Source organism: Anabrus simplex, chromosome 1, assembly GCF_040414725.1.
Source record: "Anabrus simplex isolate iqAnaSimp1 chromosome 1, ASM4041472v1, whole genome shotgun sequence".
Lineage (NCBI taxonomy): Eukaryota > Metazoa > Arthropoda > Insecta > Orthoptera > Tettigoniidae > Anabrus > Anabrus simplex.
The window spans coordinates 1,366,247,308-1,366,272,621 of NC_090265.1; the positions used below are offsets into that span (position 1 = coordinate 1,366,247,308).

General features: G+C 40.1%; 1 protein-coding gene across 6 annotated transcripts in view; it reads right to left on the reverse strand.

The window, feature by feature from the left end:
* LOC136858352 (VPS35 endosomal protein-sorting factor-like) overlaps positions 1 to 11,927 on the reverse strand; it is a 326,083-nt gene extending 314,156 nt beyond the window's left edge. For 2 of the 6 annotated variants that reach the window (XM_068225497.1, XM_067137825.2), the window contains exon 1: positions 11,050 to 11,250. The gene's annotated coding sequence lies outside the window, so the exon portion shown is untranslated. Of the gene's footprint in view, positions 1 to 10,267; positions 10,581 to 11,045; positions 11,251 to 11,889 lie in introns of those variants that run through there. The other 4 variants (XM_067137830.2, XM_067137826.2, XM_067137828.2 and 1 more) reach the window with 4 other exon arrangements.
* Between the last annotated feature and the right edge of the window lie 13,387 nt (positions 11,928 to 25,314).

Sequence of the window (25,314 nt, forward strand, 5' to 3'; positions counted from 1 at the left end):
CTTCTGATTGTAGTCAATATTATTATCTATATATTTTAAACACTAGGCTGTTTTTTGTGACTGTGAGTTTGAGAGAACAGCTGAACCGAGTGACATTGTAAACCATTCTGACAAAAGCTCTTGGCCTGTAGATTTGCAGAGCATCTTTAGAAGCATAAAACTTTCTTACCATGTATTCTTAAATTATTAAAGAAAAATGTAGCATTCTGAAATTCTGATTGGCCAAAGCGGTAGCCAGTACTTCAAGGCCACCTGAACCATGAGAGTGCCGAGGCATGTGACACGATAGAGGAAGTGAAAGGGGACACGGTGAGCATGCATGCACAGTCCAACGTCCTCCTGGTCAGCTGTACTTCGTAGCCGCTGTTTTGTTGCCTAGCGGTTGAACTGTGCACATTCCATTCAAAATTCCTCTAAATTTAAATGAGAGTTTCGTTCTGGATTAAAATAAAAATAAAAAAGAAGCTGATGATGTTCGATTAGCATGGTTCAATATGGGATAAAGCCCCAATGGCAAATAGCTAATCATTAATGTGTGTGAAACATCTTCCAAAATATATCATAGGTACCGAGATTGCTTCTGATGGGGAAAATTATTGTTCTTTGGGGATATTCCATAATTTGCCCATTTTGTCACATGCTTATTGCAAACAATTATTTATTTGTAATTGTATTAGATATTCTCCTCTTTGACCCAACTTCAAAATACACCGCTCCCATGAAAATATGCGAGCGAAACCACAAAAAAGGATTTCACTGATTTTTTGTAAGAAATCAGTAATGCCGACTACTCCTCTGTAGATGGTGACCGATCAAATGTTATTGAACTACCAGCCAGAATTTTAGCACATGATGACAGTAGATTGAAATTTACAGCAAAACGTTCACTTCTACAAAAGACATCACCATTTACTCGAAAGCTGCATTTTTTTAAATTACAAAAACGCACTGACACGGATAAGTCTTATGATGATGATGATGATGATGATGATGGAATAGGAAAGGGCTAGGAGTGGGAAGGAAGTGACCGTGGCCTTATGTTAGGTACCATCCTGGCATTTGCCTGGAGAAGAAGTGGGAAACTACGAAAAACCACTTTGAGGATGGCTGAGGAGGGAATCGAACCCTCTCTACTCAGTTGAACTCCCGAAGCTGAGTGGACCCTGTTCCAGTTCTCGTGGCAGAGGCGGGAATCAAACCTGGGCCTCCAGGGGTGGCAGCTTATCACACTAACCACTACACCAGAGAGGCGGACATCATTCTTAATTAATTTGAAAATCACTGGGCTTATATCCGGTAGTTCAAAACCATACACTAAAGTCAACATATTAATACTGAAAATGAAAGATAGATACTGCAATTTCCTACATAATTCTTGAATTCCTTGGAATTAATGGTTTGCCTCCACATATTCTTATTCTAAAAATTGGAGTCATAGCCTAGTTATGCTCCTTAGAAATTGGAACGTTTCCCAACGGATCCTAAATGGAACCAGATTACGGCCTAATTCTAAGAAGTATGTACAAAAATTGTTTAGATTTGGAAATAATAAGTGGAGATAGAGTTGGATAGACAGATCTAATCACTTGAGTTGATTTAACAACATCCAATGAAACATTTCCATTTTCTTTCAAGAGGCATCAATTTCCAATATGCTTGACAATTTTTTTTATCATGATCAATATGTTGTGTTGTGTATGTTGGGTAATCAGCCCGAAGGCTGGTTTCATCCTCTGCAGCTCCACCAACAGCTGTCATAAATAGCCTAGGCGTCACTGAAGAGGCGTACTAGGGAAATGAGGAGTGAGGTAGTTTCCCGTTGCTTTCCTCACAGAGCCAGCCGTTGCTATTACATATCAGTCTGCCAAGCCCACGGAAATGCATGCACCAACCAACCCTATGAGCAATATTTTCACACCATTCATAACAGGGACTGACTGCATAAGGAATGGTATTACTAGCATCACTCATACCTCAGTCACTTTCTTATTGTCAAAACCATGGATGAGACTGAGACAGGTCAATGAAAGTAACAAATTTGATATAGCCCATACCAGAAGACATAGTGCACTGTAAACACTACATCTCGCCAGCAAGGCATCATGATCAATAAACCTCAGTTAAATGTTGCAATGTCAAGAGAGCAATATTTTAAAGATGCAGTAGTGTAAAAAGGTAATTTACAAGAAATGCACCGAGCAATTGGTTGCAGTTTGGGTCACGTAGCTATCAGCTTACATTTGGGAGAAAATGAACTCAAACCCCACTGTCGGCAGCCCTGAAGATGGTTTTCTGTGGTTTTCCATTTTCATGTCAGGCAAATAGGGTACTGGGGCTGTATCTTAATGGAGGCCACGGTCACTTCCTTCCCACTTCTAGCTATTTCCTACCTTATCATCACCATAAAACCTACCTGTGACGGAGCAACGTAAAGAAAATTGTATAGATAGATTTATTAACCACCAACAGGCTATTCCCAATTACAGATGGCGTACTACACAATCATACAATCTATTTCCTATAATTAACGTATTATTTACATTTAATTACATATTATTTACAAATAATCATGAATATTACTGTTAAAAATCTTACAATACTACATACAAATCTATTAGGCTACTTTGCCATATGTAATACTGCCTTTATGATTGTCTTTATATCACAACAGAAGTAATCCACTGATTTCCCACGACTGTTCACTGTCCGCAGTGACTGTATTAACCACAAACTCGTGTAGTGTTCAGTTCTACACTAGGTCTCATGAAAGATGACTCTGTGTCTGGTACTTCATGCCGGAACATGAAGTGGTATTAGTTGCAGGAGTTCCAGACAGTCTATTCTATTTGTTAGGCATTTTATTGCGAACATTGCGTTAGCACATTTGCAACGCAGCAGTGAATTCTCCATTCGCATCTGTTGGCAAAACTCATCATATAATGAAGCCATCATCTTAATTCTGAAGCCCGTGTACGTCACCCACTTCATAAATTTTACCTGCACTTTCTCTAGTGAGCCAATTACATATCGTTGGGATGGTATCCAGATCTCGGAACCATATTCCAACCCTGATCTAATATAGAAAATACGTAAAATTTTCAGGGTTCAAATGGAAACAAAATCCCTACAATTTCTCTTAAAATCTAAGAGATTTCCTTGTTATAAAATCTATATGGTCCTGGAAAGAGAGGCCATTTGCATTGCTTAACATGACACATAAATCATTGATCTTATCTACATGGTTTAAATATACGCCATACATACATCATCATTATAGACTGTTATGCCTTTCAGCGTTCAGTCTGCAAGCCTCTGTGAATTTACTAAACGTCGCCACAAACCCCTATTTGCAACTAGTGCTGTGGCCTCATTAAGTTCTATACCTCTTATCTTTAAATCGTAAGAAACTAAGTCTAACCATCATCGTCTTGGTCTCCCTCTACTTCTCTTACCCTCCGTAACAGAATCCATTATTCTACTAGGTAACCTGTCCTCCTCCATTCGCCTCACATGACCCCACCACCGAGGCCGGTTTATGCGTACAGCTTCATCCATCAAGTTCATTCCTAAATTAGCCTTTATCTCTTCATTCCAAGTACCCTCCTGCCATTGTTCACACCTGTTTGTACCAGCAATCATTCTCGCTACTTTCATATCTGTTACTTCTAACTTATGAATAAGATAGCCTGAGTCCACCCAGCTTTCGCACCCGTAAAGCAAAGTTGGTCTGAAAACAGACCGATGTAAAGATAGTTTCGTCTGGGAGCTCACTTCCTTCTTACAGAATACTGTTGATCGCAACTGCGAGCTCAGGGTATTAGCTTTACAACACGTTGATTCAATCTCATTTATTATATTACCATCCCGGGAGAACACACAAACTAAATACTTGAAATTATCTACCAGCTTTGTATCACCGATCTAACATTCAATTCTGTTGAATTTCTTACTTACTGACATCAATTTGGTCTTCAAAAGGCTAATTTTCATACTATACTCATTGCACCTATTTTCAAGTTTCAAAGATATTAGACTTTAGGCACAATCTCCCATTAGGACCAAGTCGTCAGCATAGGCCAGACTGCTTACTACATTTCCACCTAACTGAATCCCTCCCTGCCATTTTATACCTTTCAGGAGATGATCCATGTAAACTACGAACAGCAAAGGTGAAAGATTACAGCCTTGTCTAACCCCTGTAAATACCCTGAACCAAGAACTCATTCTACCATCAATTCTCAGTGAAGTCCAATTGTCAACATAAATGCCTTTGATTGATTTTAATAATCTACCTTTAATTCCATAGTCCTCCAGTATGGCGAACATCTTTTCCCTCAGTACCCTGTCATATGCTATCTCTAGATCTACAAAACCTAAACACAACTGCCTATTCCTCTCGTAGCATTTTTCAATTACCTGGCGCATACTGAAAATCTGATCCCGACAGCTCCTCTGTGGTCTGAAACCAAACTGGTTTTCATCCAACTTCTTCTCATCCACTGATCGCACCCTCTCTTCCAAAATGCCAGCGAATACTTTGCCTGTTATACTAATCAATGAGATACCTCGATAGTTGTTGTAATCCTTCCTGTTCCCTTGCTTATAGATAGGTGCAATTACTGCTTTTGTCCAATCCGAAGGTACCTTACCAACACCCCATGCTAATATTACTATTCTATGAAGCCATTTCATCCCTGCCTTCCCTCTATACTTCAACATTTCAGGTCTAATTTAATCTATTCTTGCTGCTTTATGACAATGGAATTTATTTACCATCCTTTCCACTTCCTCAAGCGTAATTTCACCATAATTTTTGCCATTGAAAGCAAAATTATATACGACAGGGGATTACTAACGAGTGAAGCTGATTATATTGCACTTTGAAACATTGTATATATGTTGTATATAAGGAAATCCTTCAATATATACCTACCCCATTAACTGTCATGCCTTTATGGATTTCAGCTAATTATTATTATTATTATTGTATCAATGTAGGAAGGCTCGGCTTGTGCCGGTAACATAATGGGCTGACTTGGCCTAAGCAAGGAGTCTCCCTCTTGATTATGAAACTATAGGTACATACATCTACAAATATTTACAACAGAAATAATTACAACATATACATTTATACAATAAATACAAACAACTTCGAACAACTTCTTATCTCCCCATTTTGGAAATCTGTTCTTCAATATTACTGGAACTACGGCCTGGAACTTCATGCTGTTTGGCGTAAGTCAGAGGAAAGGTCGTTCCTAAGAACTTTCTCACAATGTGGCAGGTGCTCAGGAGGGTGGCTTTCTGTAGTTCGACGTATGTGTGATGATGCAGGTTTAACGCGGCCAAAGAGCTGTGCAAGCTTTTTGGAATAACACCGGTACATGATATTACTATTGGAACTGTGGTGACTGATTCTAGTTTCCACAGCTGTAGTATTTCTATTGCCAGTTCTGTGTATTTTGATATCTTTGTGGCTATTGTTGTTTGCAGATTGGAGGTGTTTGGACAAGCAATTTCTATAAGGGATGCGGACCTTCTTGATTTATCGATTAGAATAATATCTGGCCTATTGTTGCTGAGCGTGACATCGGTTATTACTTCTCGGTCCCATAGTAGTTTGTATGAAGAATTTTTGAGAACGGGTGGAGGTGTATATTTCCAATATGCCGTTGATGACTGAAGAAATCCACATTTTAAAGAAAGTTTGAGGTGAATGATTTTTGCTACCTGATCATGTCGGTGCTTATAATCGGTGTTGGCCAAGTGTGGGCAGCCAGATATGACGTGCTGTATGCTCTCTGTAGTTCCGGAACAGCGGCGGCAGTTGTCTGAGACAACAGTTGGATCATTCATGATAAATCTACGGTAGTTCTGTGTAGCAATTACTTGATCTTGGATGACCAGAACAAATCCTTCTGTTTCTGGGAAAAGACCAGAGTAGGTCAGCCAAGCGTGCGACGCAGGTTTGTTGATATGAGGCTGATCCAGTTCATGGGGGTATTTCTCGTGAAGAGGTTTTTGCTTCCATGTGACCATATTCATCTCCTCTGTAGTTGGGGTAGAAACAGGCATTTCTGGCAATGACAGATTGAGAGGTGTATAGTTTATATCAGCTCTGCAAACAGCTTGATGAAGACACGATGTATCAGCTCTTGAATCGAAATATTCTCTTAGACTTGATATCAGATTGCTGTGTAAATTGACAATGGATAAGAAGCCCCTACCACCTTCTGATCTCGGGAGTGTAAGACATTTGGTTGCAGATTTAGGATGGTGCATATGGTACCAGGTGAGTGAAACTGCTGTTTTCGTTTGTAACTACTGAAGTTCTCTTTGGGTCCATTTTATGACACCAAAGGAGTATGTGAGCAGTGGTGTGGCGTACGTATTGACTGCTTTGGTAAGATGTTTAGCTGTCAGTTTTGATGATAGTACTTTGTTGAGGCGTGTTAAGTATTGCTGCGTGACATTTCTCTTGATGTCAGCATGTTTCATACGAGTGCTCTGATGAAAACCGAGATATTTGTACATTTCTTCTTCCTCGAGCTGTTGTATGGATTCGTCGCTTAAAATAGAAGGTGTCCCCCATGCTGAGTAGGATCCTCTGATGACAGTTTGGGTTCTGCATTTGTCCAATCCAAACCGCATGCCTATATCTGAAGAAAACGTTTTGGTAACTGAGAAGAGATGTTCGAGATGGGGTTTTGTAGAGGCGTACAGCTTAATGTCATCCATATAGAGTAGGCGGCTGATTCTGAATAGCTCTTCTCGCTTGTTCTTAATGCTGAATCCATACCCACTTGTGTTCAGTAGGTAGGATAGTGGATTTAATACCATGCAGAACCATAATGGACTCAGTGAGTCCCCTTGGAAGATCCCTCATCTTATTGGTATGGGTCTTGTTGCAACACGTGAAGTGAGGTGTTCCAGTCTGCCATTACCGTCTTCAGGAAGTGAATGATTGAGAGGTCAACTTTATATAGTTCCAGAACATGTATGAGCCAAGTGTGTGGTACTGAATCAGAGGCCTTTTGATAGTCCATGAAGCACGTGTATAGGTTCCTGGATTTATGGTGTGCTTGTTCCAGGACCACAGTGTCGATAATCAGTTGCTCCTTGCACCCCTTGGTATTCTTCTTGCAACCCTTTTGCTCCTTGGTAATGATGTGGTTTTCCTCGCAGTGTTTCAGAATTCTGTTGGCTATTATAGATGTAAATATCTTATATATAATGGATAGACATGTTATAGGCCGATACTTTGCTGGATTTTGCAGATCTTCACCTTTTGGTTTCAAGTACGTGATGCCAGTGCACAGGAAAACTGGAATGTTGCCGGGTTGTCTAAAAATTTCTGGAAATGTTGAGTCAGGAGGAAATGAGTACATGTAAATTTCTTGTAGTAATAGTATGCGATCAATGCCTGGGGCATTATTATTATTATTATTATTACATGAAGGATTACATGCCATTCATCTTACCCCCCCACAAAAAAAATTCCCTGCTTCACCACTATACACCAATAATGACGTCTGAGCTGAAGGGTACTATACAGTACTTGATGCTGAACAGTGAACCTTCCTCACCACATGGCAGGCAGGTAAGAGATCACTATTGCACTGACAGGTTTCTTCTTCTCTTTCTCTCTTCTTTATTTCTTATTTCTTCCCTGAGAAGATTCAGGGATTAATCTTTTATGTTCTTGGTTGTAACAGCCAATCACTTGAAATTCATGTTATCTAACATTCAAGGTTTTGAAAATAAGAAATTGAAAAAAAATGAAAATTAGTTAGGATTTGCAATATTTTCACTTAACAAGAAATGGTAAATAAAATAGAATACACATTATGAAAGTCGTCACTGTTCCTGAAAAAGTTATTGAAACCTTCCCTGACTCTTCCATCAATTGACTGTAGCTGCTGTTAAACGTCACCATTCAAATTTGACATAGCTAAACTACTACGCCAAACAAAGAAAGAAATACAAGGATCTGGTGAAAGTTAAAAAAGCAAAATACCTAGAAAACAAAGCAATCAAGGAAGCAGAGGAAGCTCTGAAGGACCCTTTTGTTGCTCTAAGAAGGATTTTGATGAATTCTCTGAGACAGATCAAGTTTGGGAAAGACACTTCAATCAATTACTGAACAATGATAACATAGAAATAGTGTTTGACAAAGAAAGATATAAATACAACCATGCATTCACTCCCATCAGTGTAGAAGAAGTAAAAGCAACAATTTTAAGCAGGAAAGACTGAAAAGCAACTGGACCTGACAAAATAAGTAACGAAGTACTGAATGAATCAGCACAACACTTTGCAAATATATGGACCTTAAAGTTCAACAAATGTCTAGAAAGTGGAACAATCCCAGAGGAATGGAGGAAATCCAGAATAAAGGAAAAGGACAAGCCGACAACCCAAACTCATTACAAGTAATTATCCTTGATATCTATGCCCAAACTCATACCGAGGGATCGCTTTAGAGAAAGTCTTCTCCAGTATAATAACAAAAGACTAACAAACCTCACTGACCACCAAATACCAGAGCATCAATTCGGATTTAGAAGGAAATGATCAACCTTACAGGCTATAAAATGTCTACAAGAAGACATTCTGGGCGGTGTAAGACACCTCAAAGGCAAAGACTATACAGTCTTCAGAGACTTTACCAAGACATTCGACATGTTGGACAGGAACATACTGATGAATAAACTGGACTCCATAACAGAAGACAAGGCAATCGTAAACCTCACAGGAAACCTCCTATCACAAAAAGTACAGATAAATGACAGGATAAGTACATCAAAATAAATCCTTCAAACAAATGGAGTACTCCAAGGTGACCCAATTAGTCCTCTCCTGTTTAACATTGCAACATATGACGCAGTAAAATCCATCGAAAATCTGAAATCAGTTTCACTCTATATGTACGTTGATGACATGGTCCTAGGGTCACAGACCAAAGCTGACCTTCAGGAAGCCTTAAACAAACTGAACATTTGGGCTGAAAACAATCAATTCTTCATAAATCAGGAAAAAACAGTATACATCGTTGTTCGAAAAGGGTGAAGGGTACCAGCCAAAGACAAGATATTACTAGTAACGAAACAAACAGAACTGGTAAATTAATTCAAATACTTAGGAATAACTCTACAGACATCAGGAACATCATACAGGATCCACAGCAAGAAAAGGGCAACTACTGCAATAAGAGCCATATACGGTCTGAAGAATATAACGAAGCTCTCTCTGAATACAGCTATGACTCTGTTCAATGCTAAAATTGTACCAATTATCACACAGGTTGGAACCGATTTGGGAATTCCTAACAATCAAAGATCTAGAGACAATAGAAAAAGTAAAAGCCTGCTTCCCTAAAAAGAGCCCTCAGAATAGAAAAAAAAAAAACAAAAAAAAAAAAAAACGTGGCCTCAAGGCTTGCACATGAACTTGCCAGAGAAACCTTCATTGAGGACTTGAGATGTCACTTAACGCTGCCATCAACCAGTCAAGAAAGGAAACTACTGACCCTTCGACGAGACAAACGGATGAAAATAGAAGAAAATTTCTATTCTACAGATGCCATGATTGATAGAGGATGGCCAAAAGAAAACCATGACATGCGTTCTGCACTGACAAGGCTGACGATACATGGATTTGACCACAGAATATGAAATACTATGAACCCAACAATGACTGTTTACGTACAGTAGTCTGTGTGATCAGTTCTGTGACAAGTATCACTTCTCCTGGTGCAAGAATTGCAAGAGAACCCTACTAGATTATAGCAGAGACTAAACACCAACAATTTTCAACGTAAATTTGTATGCTCTTAGTAAATTATTTAAATTTCATATAGCCAACAACATGATGATTTACTTCATGTAATCATGTCATCTTATTGTTATCCATACAGGTAGTTATTGTTAACAGTGTTCTAGGTTAAGAATGGTTAAGTGTAAGAAAGGGGGTACATCCCTAAATTTGCCAGAATAAATCACACTATTATTATTATTATTATTATAATTATTATTATTATTATTAATTGTTTCCTACAAATTTAATTTACTAATGTTACTCAAAGACAATGTAGTTTAACAACTATGCTTCCTAAATCGCAGCTTACTGAGAAATTTGAATCCAAATCATTGGTTAAAAATTGAGACCTCATATGTAACAAGATTTTACAGGATACCTAAAAAAAAAAAAAACACCCTTACATGTTAATGACAAATTGTGAATTGAATATGATAATCACACTAATTACCTGTATTACAAAAGATACATTTTGTTCTTTTGATATTCTCATTTTGCACTTACAAGGTACAGTATCTGTAGAGAAGTTGAAGATGAGACGTCCCCTCCCTAAGCAACGAAATGTAGGAAAGCTAACGCAGTGAGTTTACAGTTCCAAACTATCTTACAGCATTTTGTAAGAAAGAAGCGTGTTTTTACACAAAATTATACTTGACTTGGCTGCAAGGGCGTGACAGCAGACTGAACTCGCAATACACTAAGAAAACATTGGAGGTAATAAATGATTAAAGTAGCACGAATAAGCTAGTAGGCTTATACAAGAACAGCGAATAAGGTGGAAAAGCAGTTTTTTTTTTTAGATATTCTTACAAAGATAAAATCTCACTAAATGCATTAGATGAAGCTGTGTATTTTTATATGTAATGACTCTGTTACTGGAACCATGGATGTGGCAGAGGTTCTTTAAGAGATTAAAGAACACATCAGTGGATTCGTGTATAGAAGAGGAAACCATACAAGATAATGGTTATTAAACTAAATAATTAATGATTTCATGCTAAGAAGTGTAGTAGCAGAAGCTATGGTTCTAGTTGTAAACAGATAATTATGCTGGCAATAAGTTTAGCCTACTTATAGTGTTCCAGATTGATTGCTGAAGGGAAAAATAAACACTTCATTATTATATGTAGATCAAAGTTATTAAATGTGTAGTATGTTATACATACGGTGTATTAAGTATATAATAGGAATGGCAAAACAATACACCGGAATGAAATAGTTTCCATCACCTGCCTTTTGTCACGAAAAGGAAATGCTGTCCACAGGGATACTAAAGACGATACACATTTAATTCTTTTATAGATCACAGCCAATGTAAATGATAACAGACATCACGTTTCAGGTACGTTTCACATGAAACAAGTACACAAACACGGTTATATTCCCCCCACTAACCTACTACTGTACATGCTCGCCATTAAATTTGACAGCTGACAGCCTGACACGCAGGTTTGCCAACACGGGTTAAATATCACTGATCACAAATAGTGGAATGGCCACATCACTTCATCCGATATTTTATCAAGATATAGCCATCTTTGATATATTATCTCCAGTTGAAATAAATATATAATCATTTAAAAGATGTATAATGTATCAAAAGTTTAAAATTGCATAACAGGTCGCTGAGGACGCACGGAAATCCTAAGAATGTGAGTAAATTGAACTAAAAAAAAAAAAGTCTGTTATCATTTACATTGGCTATGATCTATAAAAGAATTAAATGTGTATCGTCTTTAGTATCCCCGTGGGCAGCATATCCTGACAAACAAACCAAAACCCATGGCGCTACAGTCCTTGAAGGGCTGCTCTGCTCAGCCCGAAGGCCTGCAGATTACAAGGTGTCGTGTGGTCAGCACGACGAATCCTCTCGGCCGTCATTCTTGGCTTTCTAAACCGGAGCCGCCATCTCACCGTCAGATAGCTCCTCAATTCTAATCACGGAGGCTGAGTGGACCTCGAACCAGCCCTCAGGTCCAGGTAAAAATCCCTGACCTGGCCGGGAATCGAACCCGAGGCCTCCGGGAAAGAGGCATGCACGCTACCCCTACACCACGGGGCCGGCGTACTTACCAATGCCTGCTCGATATGCACCCGATGGCTGCTTATACTGCCTGCTCACTGCATACTCGAACGTGTAATACGACTTGGGAAGAATCCGCCGCTAGATGGCAGTACAAAACACCCTAGTTATCGCGGGAATACAGGTAGATAAGCACATAAACGAAGATGAAAATCTAAAAGTAAATTAGAAGAAGGAAAGAGTTTTACTTATTAAGTACGGTAATGTTCTAGAGATTGAGAGCTTCAGGACTTCTCGAGAAGGAGGTTTCTGGAAACTTCGTCTATATTATAGATTATACTTCCCTACATTACTAAGCGAAGGTTTCATAATTTTGGGCACCACAGTTTGTAATGCAAGTTCCTCGTAATTATTGTTACTAATACGCTTTAAATGACTCGAAGAGTTCTTGCAGTACTGTAGAGCAACCTCAACAAATTGATATAACACCCTAAAATTAGGCCAGTAAATCGCGGCTGGGGATGCTACAGGCGTAGGCTATCCGAGTGACTAATCAAGTTCATCAATAGGGATGCATTAACTGAGGTGTAATCATGATTCAAGCACGTACTGCATTCAGTTTCTTTTTTGGATTACACGCACCAAACAACCACACACACTAGTGCCGACGAAGCTGTTAGCAAAGTGGCACACACTGATTCAGGGGACTCACGAACACCTTCCAGTGGGGTAAGTCAAATACCACCGATTCTGTTGAGTCAAATCTGGCAGAAGATATTGAGGCAAAAAATTGTGAATTTCGCTTGTGCACAACGCTAGCACCATCGGTGGACATTAAAATACCGGCTTTCAGAATTCTCTTTGCGGAATTCTAAGCAGCCCATGAGTCAGTCATGTCACTGCTCCCTATTGCATTCTTATAGCCCTAAACAGGGCTTCAAATGGATCCCCTGAAAGGCCTGTGCCAGCACATAAAAATTTCATTCTGTAGAATATGAGCAAAGAGGAAGTAGATACTCTTCTTACACCGCTTTTCCCACACCTGTGGTGTCACAGTGCAAACTGTGTCACTCATATGTGGATTTCTCCTGTTGTACGGCTGGATGCCATTCGTGACGCCAACCCTATGCGGAGGGATGTAATTACTGTACTATTGCGTGTCCCTGTGGTGATTGGTAGTGTGGTGTTTTTTTCCGTATTTGAAGATAAGAGTGTTGGAACAGACAAAAACACCCAGTCCCCGAGCCAGTAGAATTAATCAGACGCTATTAAAATCTCCGATCCGGACTGGAATCAAACCCGGGACCCTCTGAACCAAAGACCTCAACGCCGACCATTCAGCCAAGGAGTCAGATAGTGATAATAATAGCTTGATGTGTTTCTTTGGCAAGTCGTTTTTTACTGGGAACTTCGAACACTTCTTGTATCTTTTCAACACATTGGCAGAAACTGTCGCATGAAGTTGCATGGATGAACCACACATGACTTAATTCTCCGTCACCAAAGTGGAGTGTTTGTTGTAGGTTTGTCCGTCACAGGGGAATAAATTAGAATCCAGCCTTCAAAACTTACTGAACCAGGAAGAAAATTAATTTCCTTGTAATGCCTTCATCATGAAGTAGGCAGGCAAAATTTCTTCGCCAATCCATGAATATTACAAAGCACAGCAATTTATTGGCGAGTTGAGGGTTTATTCCAATTTATTCTTTATAGAGTCCCTCTGCTTCGGCAAGTCCATGGAATCTGTCCTCTTCTTTATTTTATAGAGCAGCCGCTTTTTAACTGTCATTTCGTCGCGAGTAAGAGGGCAAAGTTTCTTCAGACCATTCAAGTTAGTGGCTTCTGCTTGTAATCTTTCCTTTATTAGAGGCGAAATACCTATTCCAAACATCATCGCGCCTGGATGCCTATCTAATTTACTACGTGAAGGTGACTATATTAATTTTGATCACTGCCCAATTCAAGGGCACCCATGCCCGGTGACAAGGGGGGTCGCTCCCCCTATCTCCCAAGGAAAGGAGAAAATCTAATGTAGTCAGGTGTTTTTCGTTCAAGAATATGATTTAAAGGTTGGTATTACGTAGAAGTGGTAGTACCGTCCCTCACCAACAGGCAGGGGATACCGTGGGTGTTATTCTACCGTGGAATACGAGGTCGCCATTCATCTTCCAAAATATCAAAAATACTACATACCACCAGGTCTAGGTCACCCCCCTACAAACTATCACATAGGCGCCCTTGCCGCCCATACCGTACTCGTAATCTTTCGGAGAAGCAATGCGCCAACAAATTCAATGCCGTATAATACGCCATTTATAATGAAAAGAAGTACAGTACTAGCCTATTTTCCGCTATTTCATTCCGACTGACTGGGGCTGTTTGGTGCTGCCACCTAACGTGGGTAACTGTAAACGCACTGTTTTATTTAGTGCCATGTTAAAATGTTGTAATGAGCAGGCAGTATAAACAGCCATTGGATGCAAATCGAGCAGGCAGTGGTACTTAAAAAATACAGTAGGAAACAGAATACACAATTGGGAACATGCATCAATTTCAGAAATATTTTTTTTGAAAAGTACACCAATGAAATAGTACGTAAACGTATTACATTGCGGTATGTTGCCTTGTTTTCTACCATTAGAAAAAATATTTAATAGTGCCTTTCCGCAAGGCGAGTGAAACGGCCTCTGACGTAAGCGGCGCGCTGTGACGTCACGATCCAATACCGCATGGAGCTCTACCAGCCGTTGTGCATCAGCCGTTGCTAAGCCGATTGTTTATTATTCATGATCGCGAATAACTTCGAAATGACAGAAGAAAGGTTCAAAACAGCACAGTCAGACAATCTATCATGTGTAGATGTCATCATTCTTGAAAAGTAGTGACTTTTGTGGCCGCAGAAATTCGCGGATAACAAGCAAGTTTGTAAGTGGCGTCTTTTATATACGTGCAATGTACTGTAACCCATAGTATTAGGATAACAACTAACCTGGATAGATATCACATCACTTTCAACATTTCAACATTTCCTTCTAGACTGATTCCCCTATTAAAGAATAACATTACATTTTCGGGCTTTCAGCATTAGTAAAGTAAGAAATCGGATTTCAGCACTGACATAAACATATAGGTAGAATTATAGTACTAGTCCGCTTCTGTGGTGTAGTGGTTAATGTGTGCCACTCCCGGAGGCCCGGTTTCAATTCCCGGCTCTGCCATGAAAGTTGAAAACAAATAGTACGAGGACTGGAACGGGGTCTACTCAGCCTCGGGAGGTCAACTGAGTAGAAGGGTTTCGAATCCCACCTCAGCCATCCTCGAAGTGGTTTTTCGTATTTTCCTACTTCTCCTCCAGGCACCTAAGGCCACGGCCGTTTCCTTCCCTCTTCCTTGTCTATCCCTTCCGATCCTCCCATCCTCCAACAAGGCCCCTGTTGAGCATAACAGGTGAGGCGGCCTGGGCGAGGTAATGGCCCTCCTCACCAGTTTCATCACCACACTCAAAGTCTCACGTTCCAGAACACTGCCCTTGAAGTGGTAGAGGTGAAATCCCTCGCTGAGTCCGAGAGAAAACCAACCCTGAAGGATAAACTGATTAAGAAAGAAAGAAAGAAAGAAAGAAAGAAAGAAAGAAAGAAAGATCATAGTACTATAGGGCTATAATCTATCATTCCCAAAAAAATATATATTTATGGTTGGGACAACTGGCCTACCCACTTCCAGTGCCCATGAAAGAGAATTAAATATCTTTGTGGAGGGAAAAATGTTAAACATGATAAAGATAAATATGACTTCATCTAGTTTTCACAAGTCGGGCTGAGTGGTTCAGACTGTTGAGGTGCTGGCCTTCTGACCCCAACTTGGCAGGTTCGATCCTGGTTCAGTCCGGTGGTAGTTGAAGGTGTTCAAATACGTCAGCCTCGTGTCGGTAGATTTACTGGCACGTAAAAGAACTCCTGCAGGACTAAACTCCTGCACATCGGCGTCTCCGAAAATCGTAGAAGTAGTTAGCGGGGCGTGAAGCCAATAACATTAATTACATTTGGCTTTTAACAAGCTGAGCATACCAGGAAAGAAAAGTGTCCTGGTGACATTTTAGTCGCTCAATACAGGAATGTCTTTGGGTGCTGTGACTTTTACTTTCTTTTTTTTTTTTGCTGTTTGCTTTACGTCACACCGTCACATATAGGTCTTATGGCGACGATGGGACAGGAAAGGCCTAGGAATGGGAACAAAGCGGCCATGGCCTTAGGTACAGCCTCAGCATTTGCCTGGTGTGAAAATGGGAAACCACGGAAAACCATCTTCAGGTCTGCCGGCAGTGGAGTTCAAAACCCACTATCTCCCGGATGCGAGCTCACAGCTGCGCGCTCCTTACCGCACGGCCAACTCGCGCGGTATTTTTACCCTTCGGTTTATTGACTTGGCTTGTATAACCTAAAACTTAGGCTAAGTTGGATAATATTTTAAACACATACATCACTATTTTCACCTGTGTGCAATTATGTTATTTATTTCATTAATATTATGATAATTATTATAATTGAGCATTGTTAACTTATAAGACCCCAACAGACAAGCATTGGTTTTGTGTAGAGTTATACATTTGTTAAATTCACGTTGTTTCCTTTCATGATGTAAGTTACACGCCTATTCTTTGTTACATTATAGAGTATTTAGATATAGCCTAAATTTCTTTACCAATTAAGCTCTTCAATAAAGACATACATAACTGTCCCATGCCAAGATATATTGGTAGAATTAGAGCTGTCAAAATGGTTCATAACCCCTTTGATTTATTATCTTGACGTGGATCACCCAAAACATAGGTTAGGTTTGGAGAATACTTTAATAATCAGCATTATTTAATGCACTGTTTATTACTTTCATATTCCAAGATGTAATTTAAGCATTTAAATAAAGCATCATACATTAAAATTTAAAGTTTTACCACTAGAACAGCTGACATGGAAAAGTGATTTGAAAATTCAAACAAATTCATCTTGCGTTAACATCTTTAAAAAAAATACACTGTAGACTTTTCCGATATATCACCAGCATTTCTCTGGCTCACCAAAATCCATTTCTCCCTAGTTTTAGCGTCTTTGGAACATCTATAAACAATTTGTTTGGTATGGTATGCGAAGTGCTATTGCACATCGGAACTCTACACCATTTATAAGTTTTCTGCCTCACTGTCTGCGCAGGATTCATTTTAAGTCTAAAATATACCACTCAGATTATTATCCAATGTATAGACCTCGAATTTAACCATACTAGACACTAACGTAAAGTAGAAATACGCGAAGTGTATCCTGCTTCTCACAGCACACTATGTGTTATTTGTCTGCTAATTCAGTCAACCTGTACGATGACGTCAGACCAATGAGATCGCGTACTTGCGTGACGTGACATTTTCGTAGATTTTTATCACGTTTGGAGTTATTATTTGTACATTCTGATCACATTTTTGAACTCTGCATGAAATTTTGAATCAGATTAGCATATTTTTAATTAAAACCCCGGATCATGCATGTTCCCTATTCTGTTCACTTGCAGGTTCAGTCAATAAGTTATCGAAATTCATACGATCAGTCCTCTTTCATGACCTAATGCTCCCGGTGGCAGCTACGAGGGTATAAGCATGAGTGACATGACAACATCAAATGCTAAGTGTTATGGTCACCATTTCTATTGCATCCGTAAGCCGACAACTTTGAAGAAGCAGCAGAATACTAGCTTTTTTTTTTTTCCTTAACACACTTAAAAGCCACTAACGTGGTGTGTCTGGGCTTACAGAAGCACTTTTCTTCCAAGCTGGTCCTTGACAGGACTGCTCACTTTCTCCACATGTACCGGTACATGCAAAGATTCAAATTCAAAATATACTTTACTAGAACGTGTATCCGTGCTTCGCTACGGAAATCGACACTGTATTCGGAATTCAAGGTAAAATATATTATCACATTGGATGGGGAGGTCACCATACGTCGTTTCTCATGCAGAGTCTAGGTTGGGGAATTTGCAACTTGGCAAGCCCAATATCTTACTACCAGACATAGTTGGATTTGGGAGTTTAGATTATAATGGCCCCTTGTCTACGGACAGCCACAGTCGATTTTGGGAGTTTTCGTTACAAAGGCCCCTTCCTACCTCCAGTCACACTCGAGTTGGTTTTTTTTTTAATAATGGTAGCCCCCTTGTCTACTGCCGGACACAGTCGACTTTGGACGTCTCGTTATGATGTCCGCGTCCCTTGCCTACAGCCAGTCACAGTTGATTTGAGTAGTTGTCATTGTAAAAGCAGAACACCATGGCAACCGCCGTTCAAAAGATGTTGTCTAAGGTTGTTGTTGAAATCACAATCGAGTTGGGGAGTTTTCATTATAACGGAATGTCCCCTAGTCTATTGCCAGTCACAATCGTTTTGGGGCAGCTGTGTACGCAGACATTACTTTCCGGGGGGGTAGTGGATAATAAATATTAAAATTTGAAGACTTCTATAATAATGTTCGTAGTATACTAAGAAATTAGAACCGAAAAAACTAAATTAACACTTTCAGAATAACACAATTATTTAATTAAGACACATTTGTATTCATTAAAATAGCAGAAGTCTCTTGAGTTTTCTGACCAGTTCATGGTTTATATTTACTACGGTCACATGTTTTTTGTATATATACAAAAGACCTAACCCATTCAATCTTTCCTGTGCAGTTATATTTTGCAAAGAACCTTTTAAATACTTCAGGAATGAAAAAGAGCCTTCTGGTGTGGCAGTGGTTAGGCTACTGGTAAGACAGCAACCAATTGCAGTACTCGATGTATTGTTGGGAAAATATCAGTTACAAAATGAAGTGCAGAAATGAAGTCCATTAGTTCAGGAGGATTGCTTCTTTTTCACATATTGAGTTCACTGGAACCCACGTTGATATAATCTAGCAATTGAGTAATAATGGCACCAACAGTTAATATTTATTTCATCATACTATGCCTTCACAATTGATTGAGGAAGAATTATTTCCGTGTTCTTCCGAATATACTTGTGTTGCAGAAATCGATGAAGGTGGAAAACTGTATATCCTGTAATACTCTTCCGGGTCATTAGTTTCACAGTTATCTGGATGTCTTTGTCGACAACTTTCCGAGGAATCCGGCTTATCAACTCCACATTGTTTTGCAATTTCCTCCTATTGCAAGAACATCACGTGACCAATCCTCATCGTCGTGCGTTGGGTGTCGTGGGGACAATCCGCGCAGTCAGTGCAGGTTCCTCAACGATTATTGCCGGACATGTGGCACGAAAAATCACATTGCTAAAGTTAGTAGGTCCAAACCAAAGCAGCGCCAGGCAAATCATGTGACCGAAGGAGAGTAACCAGCCGACAGCTTTGGTGCCATGCATCATTTTAACAAAGATGAGGTCATAGAAGCAATACAGTCCCCAGGGAGCAGTGGATAAATGTCAACACAGAGGAAACCACCGTCAAGATGGAACTCGACACATTCGGTGATGAGCAAATGGAGGTTAGGTATGATCAAATCAAGTTCATTTTGCAGAAGGCTGATCGTAACTTTGGGAGCTACTCTTGCCACCGTATTAGATGCATCGGCAAGACGCCAGTCACCGGCACCATCGGCACCATCGGCACCATCGGCACCATCGGCACCATCGGCACCATCGGCACCATCGGCACCATCTCCAGGAACCTCGACCTGTACATCGTCGACGATGAATTCGAGACGCTCCTTGGTCGTGAGTGGATATCTGACATCGCGCAAGAGATCAATTTCGAGCATATTTCTGGAGGATCAACCCATCTACCTACTTTCCGTCAAGTAGTCTCTGTTCTGGAACAGCGCAAAGAACTTGATGCCATTCTCAACCACTACCACGATGTCTTCGGAGATACCCCCAGAAAGCTGTCAGCCACCAGCGAAGATGCACCTAAAGGAGGGCGCTACCACTATCTTCTCCCGAATACGTGAAGTTCCTGTGGTTCTGCGAGGTGCCTACGCCGGAATGTCGCTACCAGTCCTGTGCATTAGTCGCATAGCCAATTATGCCGGGTACCTCGCACACTTTAACTACCTTGTGTATTTTAAAACTTCAAACCCGACTGTCGGCAGCCCTCAAGATGGTTTTCCGTGGTTTCCCATTTTCACACCCGGCAAATGCTGGGGCTGTACCTTAATTTAGGCCACGGACGCTTCCTTCCCACTCCTAGCCCTTTCCTGTCACATTGTTGACATAAGACCAATCTGTGTCGGTGCTACGTAAAACAACTTGTATTATAATAAGTTGCAAGGACAGCAGTTTAGATGATTGACTGATATGGTCTTGTTATAATACCCAGCATGGCTGGTCGTTATCGTCGACCGTCAACCAGATCCAAAAGTCAATCCCTGCACCAGAGGGAAGAGACAGCGTATTACGACGATTTTGATTTCTTTTACAGTTCACCAGACTCAGCAGTTACTCGTCAAATAATTAAACCATCCTACGTGACACGAGAAAGGACCCTTTTACTGGCAGAATTGTCAAACTTCTGGAATGAAGCCAAGATCTCACTCGCCTGACTTCAGGGTACCCGAGGCGAAATACACGCTCACCGCCGACTACTTGATGTTCGAGCACGTTAGTCTTCTTCTTCTTCTTCTTCTTCTTCTTCTTCTGCTTCTTCTTCTTAATCTGTTTACACTCCAGGGTCTGTTTTTCCCCCGGACCTAGCGAGGGATCCCACCTCTACCGCCTCAAGGGCAGTGTCCTGGAGCTTCAGACTCTGGGTCGGGGATACAATTGGGGAGGATGACCAGTACCTCGCCCAGGCGGCCTCACCTGCTATGCTGAACAGGGGCCTTGCGGGGGGATGGGAAGATTGGAAGGGATAGACAAGGAAGAGGGAAGGAAGCGGCCATGGCCTTAAGTTAGGTACCATCCCGGCATTTGCCTGGAGGAGAAGTGAGAAACCACGGAAAACCACTTCAAGGATGGCTGAGGTGGGAATCGAATCCACCTCTACTCAGTTGAGTTCCCGAGGCTGAGTGGACCCCGTTCTAGCCCTAGTACCACTTTTCAAATTTCGTGGCAGAGCCGGGAATCGAACCCGGACCTCCGGGGTTGGCAGCTAATCACACCAATCACTACACCACAGTGGCGGACGCACGTTAGTCACGTTGTGATAATAACGCAGCCGTCACCTTGTAAATAGTTTTTGCCATTCACGCACAACGACAATAATCATGTTATTTAATTTGATATTGACGAGTTGGCCTGCAGTGACTCGAATTTCAGGACCTACGGTACAGATTTAAACTTACATAACATCTTCAATGACAGTAAGATCAGGGAATTTCCATTCTCATGCAGTAATAATAATAATAATAATAATAATAATAATAATAATAATAATAATAATAATAATAATAATAATAATAATAATAATTGTAGGAATAAGTTTAAGGCTTGAAAAATATCGATTATTTTGAACTGTGTATGTGTGTGTAGAATTTCTTTGGAATGAGTGTATTGTTGTTGTTGTTGTTGTTGTTGTTCACAAAATGTCTTCCACGTGTGTGTGTTAACATAAATTGTTCGATTATTGAGATATTGTAGGCCTACACGTGTTTCATCGTTTTTGAAGTGCATTCCCAACATTGTGTGACAGGACATTAGACAGTTATATAATCGTAGAAACAGTTTCTTAAGTAGTCACTCAAGAATGGAAGTGCATATAGCAGTGACAAAGAAATCAAAAGCGGTTTTACGGCGATCAATAACTAAAATCTACAATGAGCTCGACGAATTGCTACAGATGCCGGAGAAAGATACGGAAAGTATTTGTTCACATATGGATCTGTTAGAATATGATATGATATAATATGATTGAGAACGTGAAGTTTAGGGATGACGGGTTAGACATATATGTGAGTACGGCTGACGAGTATAAGTTTACATTTTACAATGTTAATACTGTTGTTACGAAATTATTAAATGGAGATCGGAACTCAGAAACAACTGCAGTATCAGTTAATTCTAACTCGTCACTCCCAGTTAAGCGTTAATTTAGTTGAAGGCTTTCTTGTTACCGGAGAAAATAATTGTAAAGTAATATGAAGTCTCAAAGCACGCTATGGGAAGGGTGATTTGCTTGTAGAAGTGTGTATTAGGGAGTTGTTTAATCTTACAGAATGCTGTGAGCCCTAGTAAGGTATATTTATCATCCCTCTATGATAAGCTTCAGAACCACATAGGAGCCCTGGGAACTTCAGGTGTCACAATAGAAAAGTGTAATTCCATGCTTTTACCGCTAGTAGACTCGTGTTTGCCCAAGGATATCCTAAGAACTTGGGAGAGAACTTCTTCTTTCACACTCATTGGTTAGTCTTCTACAAGTTGTTCAGCTACTGAATCAGAGGGCACTGGTGTCAGCGACCAGAGTGTGAATTCCAAGAATCGTTTAGACAGCTTGATGCAATTTTTTAGATGTGAAGATGAACAGGAACAGAAGATTGCATTGGCTATGTCTGGTTTCGGTGCTTTTCCTTCAGTAGCTGTCAAGGGAGGTCTAAAGAAGAAGGATAAGAGCTTGAATTACACCACTAATCCGAATGAGAACATTCTTACAGCGGCAGGTCTCTTTACTGTATCTACTAGAGCAGGGGTGGCCACTAACCTTAATTCTGGGAGCCGCAAAATTAGGAGACAAAATTGGGAGCATGTTTAGAAAATGGTTCATAAAATGAAGACAAGTTTTTCATTTTATAACAAATGAAGGAGTATTTATTTTCTACACTACACAGTACATTATTGTTCAGGTACACACCAAGAAATGAGATTTCACTTCTGAGAAGTGCTTTTTCCGAGTGTTCATTTTTTGCTGTAATTTTTTTGAAATCTGGCTGATAATTGGTAAGCGCAGTTCGCACAAGTTTACTTAAATGTTCATCAGTTAGTTCAGATCGATATTTAAATTTAATAAATTTAAGCGTTGAGTACAGTGATTCACACACGTAAGTAGTCCCAAAGATTGAGATAAGTCTCTTGGCACACTCTATTGTTAGTGGATATTTTTCTTCTGGAATATTGTTCCAGAATTCTATGGTAGAAACGCCACTTCGTTTGAGTCCTTTTAGTCCTTCATCCTTTTGGAGTTCTAGTAGCTCCAACTCTACAGCTGCTGTATCCTTTGTTATTGGTGATGAGACAGGAGAGCCATTGCCCACAAGACCAAGAGAAAAAGGATTTTCCAGGAATTAAAATTAAGGTTTAAGTGATGTCAAATCATTAAATCTGCGATTGACTTCTTCAGCAAGGCCAGGCATTTTACTCATGTAATTTTCATTTTCCACCTGAACGTCAGGAAGGCTTTCAGTAATTTTCTTCAAACATTTGAAGTGGGAAAATGTTTTAGTTTGAAGGTATTTCCCAAAAAGCTTTAACTTCCTATGAAAGCTAAGTACAGTCTGAGCCAAATCAGAAAAAAGTTTTTTCCCTTCCTTGTAAAGTTATATTTAGTGTTTTTAAATGCTGGACCACGTCTGTAAAATAAAAGCCAAATCTAACAATCACTGAGGGTCATTAAGTTCAGGAAATGATTTTCCTTTTTCTTCCTTAAACTATTTGATTGGATCAAGTAATAAAAAAATATGCCAAGAACATTGCGTACAGATACCCATCTTACTAAGCAGTACCAATATATATAATCAGGAATCTCGTCATTGTTCATATCTTCCATAAAAATTTGAACTCTCGGCGTGTTTTGGCACATGAACGAATACAGTTCACAATTTTTTAAACTACCTGCATAATATGCTGGTACTGAAAATATTTTGCTGCTAAATGTTCTCTGTGAATAATACAATGTACAGGTAGGAAAACAATAACTGATGTGTCAGCATTTAAAAGCCCAATAAGCCCTTGTTTCGTGCCAGTCATAGATGGTGCACCATCGGTAGCAAAGCCGACAATATTACCGATAGGCACTGAGTTTTTCTGTAAAACACCATCCAGGGCTTCTTCAATGTCACAACCACGAGTAGTATCCTTCAAAGTAACCAGGTCTAAAAGTTCTTCCACCACCTGCAAGTCTCTTGACCCATACTTCACAAATATGGCTAGCTGTGGTTTATCTTTGATATCAGTAGACTCGTCCAGGGCCATACTTGCTGCTGAGCAGTTGCTTAGATTTGTTTGTAAAATATTAAAATATTCACACTAATAAGAAGAACTCTGCTCTCTATTGTGTGTCTAGCAGCGGGCATTTCATTGATAAGTTTCTGCAGTGTCTTATTTTCGGGTTCTAAAACAGAAATAACTTGTGCCATGTTCTTCTTAATAAACTCCCCCTCTGCGTAAGGCTTTTTTTGCTTTTGCAATATTAAAAGCCAAGGTGAAGCCAGCTTCTGTAGTCATATCTGCTTCCTTGGTAAAAATTGACATAACCCTACTCTGACCATGGAGATTTTCCTTTAGTGATTTCAGTTTGCTTTTCCTTAACTGAGAACTAACAGGAAAATCTTTGTTGAAACCGCTCTGGTTGGTGTCATGATGGCATTTTAGATTACTGGCGTTGAATTTTGACAAAGTTATTTGACACAACATACACTTTGGCTTACCGTTTCTTTCTAGAAAAAACTAATTCCTCCCAGTCGGTATTAAAAGCGCGATTCTCCTCTTCATATTTACGCTTCTTAGACAGCATCACAACTGTGGGAACACCAGGCTGCAACTGTAATGAAACAGCACATAGAAATGTATCGGCACTCGCTACTGCCTATACGTCAACGCCACTGGCTTCACCTCACGGCACTGACTCTCTGACACACTCTCCCGCTCAAAGCACTATCTAACGGAAGGCCCCTGAACTATATTCACCTCCCATCTCTCACCACAGTTCCACAGCGCTAATAAGGTTAAGCCGCACATCGCTGCTACTGACTGCCGCCGGCCGCGAGATGTTAGATTCCATTTTACTCTAAGGTTGGTGTCAAGAGCCGCACGAGACTGACTCAAAAGCCGCATGTGGCTCGCGAGCCTCGTTGTGGCCAACCCTGTACTAGAGAAACAACAGGCTGTGTGTTTTGCTCGTCTAATCACAAGTCTCAGGACTGTATTAAGGCCCAGAAGATGACTTTGCAAGGACGTCGTCTAGTACTTGAGACTAAAAGTTGCTGTTTTTCTTGGCTCAAGGTCGGACATCGAGCGAAGAAATGTAGAAATAGTCCCAGGTGCATCATTTGTGGTCGAGGACATTTTTAGGTTATGTGTGATAAGTTGCTACAAACCCAGATGGTTTCAGCCTTAGAGAGCCCGAACTCAACAGGAGACAAAATGGCTTCTACTGCGAAAGTCCAGAAAGTTGAGGCTTTAGCTAGTTTATCGAATAATTGTGAGGTGTTAATGCAAACACTAGTTGTCAAAGTTCGGGCACAAGGAGTTGAGCAAACTGTAAGAGCACTGATTGATTCAGCAA